Source organism: Oncorhynchus keta, chromosome 30 (genome assembly GCF_023373465.1).
Source record: "Oncorhynchus keta strain PuntledgeMale-10-30-2019 chromosome 30, Oket_V2, whole genome shotgun sequence".
In the NCBI taxonomy this organism is placed as follows: domain Eukaryota; kingdom Metazoa; phylum Chordata; class Actinopteri; order Salmoniformes; family Salmonidae; genus Oncorhynchus; species Oncorhynchus keta.
The window spans coordinates 62277563-62287918 of record NC_068450.1 but is presented as its reverse complement, the minus strand read 5'-3'; positions in this window follow the sequence as shown (position 1 = coordinate 62287918).

The window sequence follows — 10356 nt, the reverse complement described above, 5'->3', positions numbered from 1 at the left end:
TGAAATAATACATGTTTCTCGCATGAAATATGGGTTTGTTTTTAAAAATATACTTTGAAAGCCATTGACTATGGGTTAATGAATAACTATAGTAGATGGTTATTGTTCTAATATATAACTTTACTGACTTAGTAAGGCTTGAACTTTACAGCCAGCCTTTACAGTTTAACAGAATGTGTATTTCTCTTTTACAATGCATCGGTACATAGCGTTATGACATCACTCATAACTTTGACTATATTTACATCTATGTATACTTCTGTACACTCTTTTAAGGTGTGTGCATGTATGTATGTATGTATGTATGTATGTATGTATGTATGTATGTATGTATGTATGTATGTATGTATGTATGTATGTATGTATGTATGTATGTATGTATGTATGTATGTATGTATGTATGTATGTGTGTGTGTATGTATGTATGTATGTATGTATGTATATGGTGTGTGTGTGTGTGTATATATATATATATTACTGTATGTAGTAAAAGTAATTCATGTACAGTTTTGGGGTCTTTTTCTATACAGTTTTTAACAGATTGAATTCTGTAGATATATGTGGATTTTTGCCAGCCTTTCTGTAGCTTTCAATGGCAAACAACTAATTGTACATGTGCTTGTAATAAAACCAAAAATAAAACATGAGTTTGTAGTTTGTGAAAGAAGATTATGAAAGAACCATTAATCGTCCAGTGTTATTAGCCTTACTATTATCATATTTTGTCAAATTATATTCAATTTTCAGACATTTTCCCATCATGCACAACATTTACACTTCACCCAACAGCCAGATGGTGGTGCTGCAGTATGCCTTATTATGGGCTGTATGCCCAAGACCACCCTTAGCGTTGAACAGAGACTGGGATAACTCATTAATGTTCAAGATGTCATAATGATTAGTACGACTGTGTGAGATTTGATTTGATTCGGACATCCTTTTCAGTTTCCGTCAATTTTGTATCCTCTACCGTCCTCAGGCTTCTGGATCTGAGATCTGTCAATCTGTCTCTCACGGATAAAGAGTATCTAGGCCAGCACTCTTTATGGCAGAATTTAAGACTTCCAGAATCCTGTATTTGTGATGCTTTTATGCTGTTGAAAAGAAGTTGTTAGTTCACTGTCTTTTTCCTCTTTAAATTAATATGAGCCTAAGTCTATATCCTTACATTTATTTTCACACTTCAAACATGAATTACCCAGCACATTATTCCTAGGACTCTTATATATTTCGGGGAAATACTTGTGGTGTTTTTGAATGTGCTGAACATGAACACGGCTATGTGCAGGCGGAGGGGTTGTCCTCTTTAGGTCCCTGCGCCGCTGTGTGCCAGGAGAAGGTTTTAACGTACACTTAAAAACGCTCTCAGCTCCTCACGTCCCTGAGGATGGATGTCTGGCAGTGGAAAATAGGATTTACCCAGAACTGAGAGATGGAGATGGAGAGAAGGGAGGGATGTGGAGGGAGAGGAAGCCAGAGTAAGGGAGAAGGAGACGGAAAGATAGAGGAGAGAGGGATAAATAGAGGAGCGATGGAAAGAGTAGAGAGAAGAAAGCTGGACTCCCAGTTGACCTGTAAAAACTTCCATGTGTATTATTCAATCTGTAGACCATGTTATCTAATGGTAACGGTCAGATGTCTGTGGTAATAGGACATGTGATCGGGGGGGTGTGGATCGTGATCGTGTTTGGAGTGGCTCTCACGTCCCAGTATACATGATGTAATACCTCTTGATTAGAGAAATGTGTGTGATCGTGTGTGTATGCACGTATGTTTGTACACGTGCGTGAATACATGATAGTGTGTGTGTGTGTGTGTGTGTGTGTGTGTGTGTGTGTGTGTGTGTGTGTGTGTGTGTGTGTGTGTGTGTGTGTGTGTGTGTGTGTGTGTGTGTGTGTGTGTGTGTGTGTGTGGAGGGGTATAGAACAACCTGAGCCTTAGGAAATCTTCAGGTAGAAGGGAGAGACCTCCTGCTGCAGTACATGAGAATAAACCCAGATGAATTGCAACATAGCGATCTAGCATGTCATATATTTGTATTTATTAAGGATCCCCATTAGTTCCTGCCAAGGCAACAGCTACTCTTCCTGGAGTCCAGGAAAATGAAGGCAGTAAAATGAACGATTGGTGACTTGCATCTATAAAAGTCTCTGCTTTTTGTCTGATGTTTGTTAGTACAACACCATGGCATCTTTAAGCATCTACCCAAATACCCATCTTAGAATATCACTAATGGAGCCTTTATAGCCTGTCGAAGTTTCATGGGTACATTATAATACAGCACATGTTCTGCCCTCAGAGTTGTCAGCCTGTGTGTATCCATGCTAATAACAGAGTCAAACTGACTTGACAAGCCAGGCATTTGATTAATGAATTCTCAGCTGTTTTTGACAAACATTTTGTCACCTGTTGTGAAAGCCCACCATTCACCGCGGGTAGACTTGATTATTCTGTAACATACTGGATTAAAGTAATTAATCCTAATAAGCACTGAAGGACCATCTACAGTGCTATCTCAGTTCTAGAGGCTTGCTGAGGTACAGATCTTAAAGCAAGGCTGCTATTCACAATGTTTAATGGAGTGTGTACTGCCGAGGCATTCAGACGTGAAATCTCAGAATTAGGTCTGAAATTGCTGTTATTTGCTAAGATTGTTTATGAATCATTACACTTTTTTTTCTTTGTCTGTGGAATTGCCTGTTCATTACTGACTTCTAATGGTGTTTTAATAACGGATCAGTTCACACTGAGTCAAGTAGTGGTGCGGTGGGTTTTACCAGAACTCCACTTTTAGTGTATACATCTAGGGACAGTTGTTATAAGACCTTCAACTACTAGAGAAACTATTTTTCTTTTCTACTTTGTAGGGGGCATTTTTATTCAATGCAAACATGATTGACTGATTGAGTCTCTGTGAAGCGAGCACAACACACCATTCAGTAAATAAAACAAACCCAAATCATTGAGATAAGGTTAAATGACGCCCTATATAAAAGCAGATATCCAGACCACACTCTTCCACAACACCTGACAAGCAACACAGTAGTATATCGCAGTAATGATTTGCATTTGAATAAAGTCCCTCCAACCCAAACGAGGGTGACCTGATGCGGCCTGGGTGTGTTGACTCCAGATGAAGCGTTGTGACCCGTCTCACCCCAGGAGCCATTAAGGCGGAGCCTGTGACAGTTACTATGACACCTGTGACTCTGAGGGCCCGGCACGATGGCCCCTGAACGCTTACTCAAATCAGGAAGTGACTAGAATGGGAGCAGGAGCAGAAAGCTTCACAACACCTCTAACCTCCCGCCTTGATGGAGTCAATTGTGCAGAAATTCCATTCCATAGCCTTTGGGAGCTCATCTCGATGTGACTACACAACACAATACAACACAATACAACTTTATTATTCCCCTATAAGGAGCAATTTAAGAGGGACTCGTTGAGAGCAAAATAGCACAATTACAGTCCATACATCCTCATTGTACTGTGCATGCCTCTCACTCTATGTAAGCCTATAGATACATCCATACTGTTCATTAATTCTATATTATACCATGACCTCCCCTTGGTCTCACCACGAATGTGAGAGATGTACTGTATAAGGTCTAATACAATTTGACTAACAATAACCATACAGAGCTTTTGTCATTTGACACGTGATTTAGCCGCATCAGTTTAACATTGCTGGACAAAACACATGTTTGTACAAAACACAGCCCTGTTGTTCTGTATATCACTGTGACATCATTATTACACATTCTGAAAGATATTATGATCCGAATGAAATAATCTGTATTTCAATAAGTCTGATACATGCCTCAGGGGAAAGGAGACAGGAGGCTGCGTACTGTGGCTCTATTCAAAGTTAGATCAGTGGGTTGATTGAATGGTAAGAACCATGGGGTTATTCATGACAATATTCCCTCAACTCTGCCCAACGAGGAGTTTGTTCGTCCCTTCTAAGTGTTCTATTAGAATCACAACTCCCCAAATTCTATTTGGATTCAGTTCCATTCCAGAATGTTGAATGACTTCCAATGGCAATGGCAGCGTATTGCTATTTATTCCCATTCTAATAAGGAGAAAAAGACATGCAATTTCTATTGTTAATCATGTTAGGGGACTATTTTACTGTAATGTAAGAAGACAGGGAGGATCAAGATGAAAGCCTACGCGATTTGGAAGCATTTTCTTCAGAAGCTCTTCAGTTATGAGACCACGTTGAAAATGTAATATGCCAATTCAGTTCTAATCACACCGATCAGAAAGGACACTTTGAAATCAGAAGAGCCAGACCTGGATATGAAATAAATGATGACAGAGTTCTGCGTACGGGAGACCCATGCATTTATATCCACTTAGCCTTTATCTCAATTATATTTTCTGGTTAAATGTGGTAAAGAATGTGTTTTCCTGATGTGTTTTTCAAGTGAGACCAGGTCGAGGCAGGAGCTATCAAACATTTAGAACACACACTGCCGTTCAAAGGTTTGGGGTCACTTAGAAATGTCCTTGTTTTTAAAAGAAAAGCAAAAAAAAATTGTTGGTTAAAATTACATCAAATTGATCAGGAATAGTGTAGACATTGTTAATGTTGTAAATGGTTATTGTAGCTGGAAACGGCTGATTTTTAATAGAACATCTACATAGGTATACAGAGGCCCATTATCAGCAACCGTCACAACCATCATCACGTTCCAATGGCACGTTGTGTTAGCTAACCCAAGTTTATCATTTTAATAGGCTAATTGATCATTAGAAAACACTTTTGCAATTATGTTAGCACAGCTGAAAACTGTTGTTCTGATTAAAGAAGCAATAAAACTGGCCTTATTTAGACTAGTTGAGTATCTGGAGCATCAGCATTTGTGGGTTCAATTACAGGCTCAAATGGCCAGAAACAAAGAACTTTCTTCTGAAACTCATCAGTCTATTCTTGTTCTGAGAAATGAAGGCTATTCCATGCAAGAAATTGCCAAGAAACTGAAGATCTCGTACAACACTGTGTACTACTCCCTTCACAGAACAGCGCAAACTGGCACTAACCAGAATAGAAAGAGGAGTGGGAGGCCCTGGTGCACAACTGAGCAAGAGGACAAGTACATTAGTGTCTAGTTTGAGAAACAGACGTCTCACAAGTCCTCAACTGGCAGCTTTATTAAATAGTACCTGCAAAACACCAGTTTCAATGTCAACAGTGAGGAGTGGGATACTGGCCTTCTAGGCAGAGTTGCAAAGAAAAAGCCAAATATCTCAGACTGGCCAATAAAAATAAAAGATTAAGATGGGCAAAACCACACAGTCACTGGACAGAGGAACTCTGCCTAGAAGGCCAGCATCCCGGAGTCGCCTCTTCACTGTTTCAGAAGAAAGTGCTAATGGTCAATTAGCCTATAAAATTAGAAATTTGGATTAGCTAAGACAACGTGCCATTGGAACACAGGAGTGATGGTTGCTGATAATGGGCCTCTGTACACCTATGTAGATATTCCATTAACAATCAGCCATTGTAGATATTCCATTAAAATGTGATGTTATTTTAATGGCCCAAAAAATGTATTTTCTTTCAAAAACAAGACATTTCTAAGTGACCCCAAACTTTTGAACGGTAGTGTATATCTTTTTCACATCACTGTCACTTTTCTGCTCTCTTCTTTCTCCTCTCTGCTCTCTCCATCTTCCCAGATTAGAATGAGGCTGTCTGCCAGGAAGGACAGCCTTCCTTCTCTTCCCTCTGTCTCCAACCCTCTCCCTCCTTTTCCTTCTCTTCCCTTCTTTTCCCTCTGGGATCAGACAGTGTACAGACAGACAGGCAGGGATCAGACAGTGTACAGACAGACAGGCAGGGATCAGACAGTGTACAGACAGACAGGGATCAGACAAACAGACAGGGATCAGACAGTGTACAGACAGACAGGGATCAGACAGTGTACAGACAGGCAGGGATCAGACAGTGTACAGACAGACAGGCAGGGATCAGACAGTGTACAGACAGGCAGGGATCAGACAGTGTACAGACAGACAGTCAGACAGGGATCAGACAGTGTACAGACAGACAGGCAGGGATCAGACAGTGTACAGACAGACAGGGATCAGACAACAGACAGGGATCAGACAGTGTACAGACAGACAGGGATCAGACAACAGACTGGGATCATACAGTGTACAGACAGACAGGGATCAGACAATAGACAGGGATCAGACAGTGTACAGACAGACAGGGATCAGACAGTGTACAGACAGACAGGGATCAGACAGTGTACAGACAGACAGGGATCAGACAACAGACAGGGATCAGACAGTGTACAGACAGACAGGGATCAGACAACAGACAGGGATCAGACAGTGTACAGACAGACAGGGATCAGACAACAGACAGGCAGGGATCAGACAGTGTACAGACAGACAGGGATCAGATAGTGTACAGACAGACAGGGATCAGACAGTGTACAGACAGACAGGGATCAGACAACAGACATAGATCAGACAGTGTACAGACAGACAGGGATCAGACAGTGTACAGACAGACAGGGATCAGACAACAGACAGGGATCAGACAGTGTACAGACAGACAGGGATCAGACAACAGACAGGGATCAGACAGTGTACAGACAGACAGGGATCAGACAACAGACAGGGATCAGACAGTGTACAGACAGACAGGGATCAGATAGTGTACAGACAGGCAGTGATCAGACAGTGTACAGACAGACAGGCAGGGATCAGACAGTGTACAGACAGACAGGGATCAGATAGTGTACAGACAGGCAGGGATCAGACAACAGACATAGATCAGACAGTGTACAGACAGACAGGGATCAGACAGTGTACAGACAGACAGGGATCAGACAACAGACAGGGATCAGATAGTGTACAGACAGACAGGGATCAGACAATAGACAGGGATCAGACAGTGTACAGACAGACAGGGATCAGACAACAGACAGGGATCAGACAGTGTACAGACAGACAGGGATCAGACAACAGACACAGGGATCAGACAGTGTACAGACAGACAGGGATCAGACAGACAGGCAGGGATCAGACAGTGTACAGACAGACAGGGATCAGATAGTGTACAGACAGGCAGGATCAGACAGTGTACAGACATACAGGGATCAGACAGTGTACAGACAGGACAGGGATCAGACAGTGTACAGACAGGCAGGGATCAGACAGTGTACAGACAGACAGGGATCAGACAGTGTACAGACAGACAGGCAGGGATCAGACAGTGTACAGACAGACAGGGATCAGACAGTGTACAGACAGACAGGCAGGGATCAGACAGTGTACAGACAGACAGGGATCAGATAGTGTACAGACAGACAGGAATCAGACAGTGTACAGACAGACAGGCAGGGATCAGACAGTGTACAGACAGACAGGGATCAGATAGTGTACAGACAGACAGGAATCAGACAGTGTACAGACAGACAGGGATCAGACAGTGTACAGACAGACAGGGATCAGACAACAGACAGGGATCAGATAGTGTACAGACAGACAGGGATCAGACAACAGACAGGGATCAGACAGTGTACAGACAGACAGGGATCAGACAACAGACAGGGATCAGACAGTGTACAGACAGACAGGGATCAGATAGTGTACAGACAGGCAGGGATCAGACAGTGTACAGACAGACAGGGATCAGACAACAGACATAGATCAGACAGTGTACAGACAGACAGGGATCAGACAGTGTACAGACAGACAGGGATCAGACAACAGACAGGGATCAGACAGTGTACAGACAGACAGGGATCAGACAACAGACAGGGATCAGACAGTGTACAGACAGACAGGGATCAGATAGTGTACAGACAGGCAGTGATCAGACAGTGTACAGACAGACAGGGATCAGACAGTGTACAGACAGACAGGCAGGGATCAGACAGTGTACAGACAGACAGGGATCAGATAGTGTACAGACAGGCAGGGATCAGACAGTGTACAGACAGACAGGGAGACAACAGACATAGACAGACAGTGTACAGACAGACAGGGATCAGACAGTGTACAGACAGACAGACAACAGACAGGGATCAGACAGTGTACAGACACAGGGATCAGACAGTGTACAGACAGGGATCAGACAGTGTACAGACAGACAGGGATCAGACAACAGACAGGGATCAGACAGTGTACAGACAGACAGGGATCAGACAACAGACAGATCAGACAGTGTACAGACAGGGAGACAGGATCAGACAACAGACAGGACAGGGATCAGACAACAGACAGACAGTGTACAGACAGACAGGGATCAGACAGACAGGATCAGACAGTGTACAGACAGACAGGGATCAGACAACAGACACAGACAGTGTACAGACAGACAGGGATCAGACAGTGTACAGACAGACAGGGATCAGACAACAGACAGGGATCAGACAGTGTACAGACAGACAGGGATCAGATAGTGTACAGACAGGCAGGGATCAGACAGTGTACAGACAGACAGGGATCAGACAACAGACAGGGATCAGACAGTGTACAGACAGACAGGGATCAGATAGTGTACAGACAGGCAGGGATCAGACAGTGTACAGACAGACAGGCAGGGATCAGACAGTGTACAGACAGACAGGGATCAGATAGTGTACAGACAGGCAGGGATCAGACAACAGACATAGATCAGACAGTGTGCAGACAGACAGGGATCAGACAGTGTACAGACAGACAGGGATCAGACAACAGACAGGGATCAGATAGTGTACAGACAGACAGGGATCAGACAGACAGGGATCAGACAGTGTACAGACAGACAGGGATCAGACAACAGACAGGGATCAGACAGTGTACAGACAGACAGGGATCAGATAGTGTACAGACAGGCAGTGATCAGACAGTGTACAGACAGACAGGGATCAGACAGTGTACAGACAGACAGACAGGGATCAGACAGTGTACAGACAGGCAGGGATCAGACAGTGTACAGACAGACAGGGATCAGACAGTGTACAGACAGACAGGGATCAGACAGTGTACAGACAGACACAGGGATCAGACAGTGTACAGACAGACAGGCAGGGATCAGACAGTGTACAGACAGACAGGATCAGACAGTGTACAGACAGACAGGGATCAGACAGTGTACAGACAGACAGGCAGGGATCAGACAGTGTACAGACAGACAGGGATCAGATAGTGTACAGACAGACAGGAATCAGACAGTGTACAGACAGACAGGGATCAGACAGTGTACAGACAGACAGGGATCAGACAACAGACAGGGATCAGACAGTGTACAGACAGACAGGGATCAGACAACAGACAGGGATCAGACAGTGTACAGACAGACAGGGATCAGACAACAGACAGGGATCAGACAGTGTACAGACAGACAGGGATCAGACAACAGACAGGGATCAGACAGTGTACAGACAGACAGGGATCAGATAGTGTACAGACAGACAGGGATCAGACAGTGTACAGACAGACAGGGATCAGACAACAGACAGGGATCAGACAGTGTACAGACAGACAGGGATCAGACAGTGTACAGACAGACAGGGATCAGACAACAGACAGGGATCAGACAGTGTACAGACAGACAGGGACAGACAACAGACAGGGATCAGACAGTGTACAGACAGACAGGGATCAGACAACAGACAGGGATCAGACAGTGTACAGACAGACAGGGATCAGACAGTGTACAGACAGGGATCAGACAGTGTACAGACAGGCAGGGATCAGACAGTGTACAGACATAGGGATCAGACAGTGTACAGACAGACAGGGATCAGACAGTGTACAGACAGACAGACAGGGATCAGACAACAGACAGGGATCAGACAGTGTACAGACAGACAGGACAGGGTACAGACAGACAGGGATCAGACAACAGACAGGGATCAGACAGTGTACAGACAGACAGGGATCAGACAACAGACAGGGATCAGACAGTGTACAGACAGACAGGGATCAGACAGTGTACAGACAGACAGGGATCAGACAACAGACAGGGATCAGACAGTGTACAGACAGACAGGGATCAGACAGTGTACAGACAGACAGGGATCAGACAACAGAGGGATCAGACAGTGTACAGACAGACAGGGATCAGACAGTGTACAGACAGACAGGGATCAGTACAGACAGACAGGGATCAGACAGTGTACAGACAGACAGGGATCAGATAGTGTACAGACAGGCAGGGATCAGACAGTGTACAGACAGACAGACAGGGATCAGACAGTGTACAGACAGACAGACAGGGATCAGACAGTGTACAGACAGACAGGGATCAGACAACAGACAGGGATCAGACAGTGTACAGACAGACAGGGATCAGACAGTGTACAGACAGGCAGGATCAGACAGTGTACAGACAGACAGGGATCA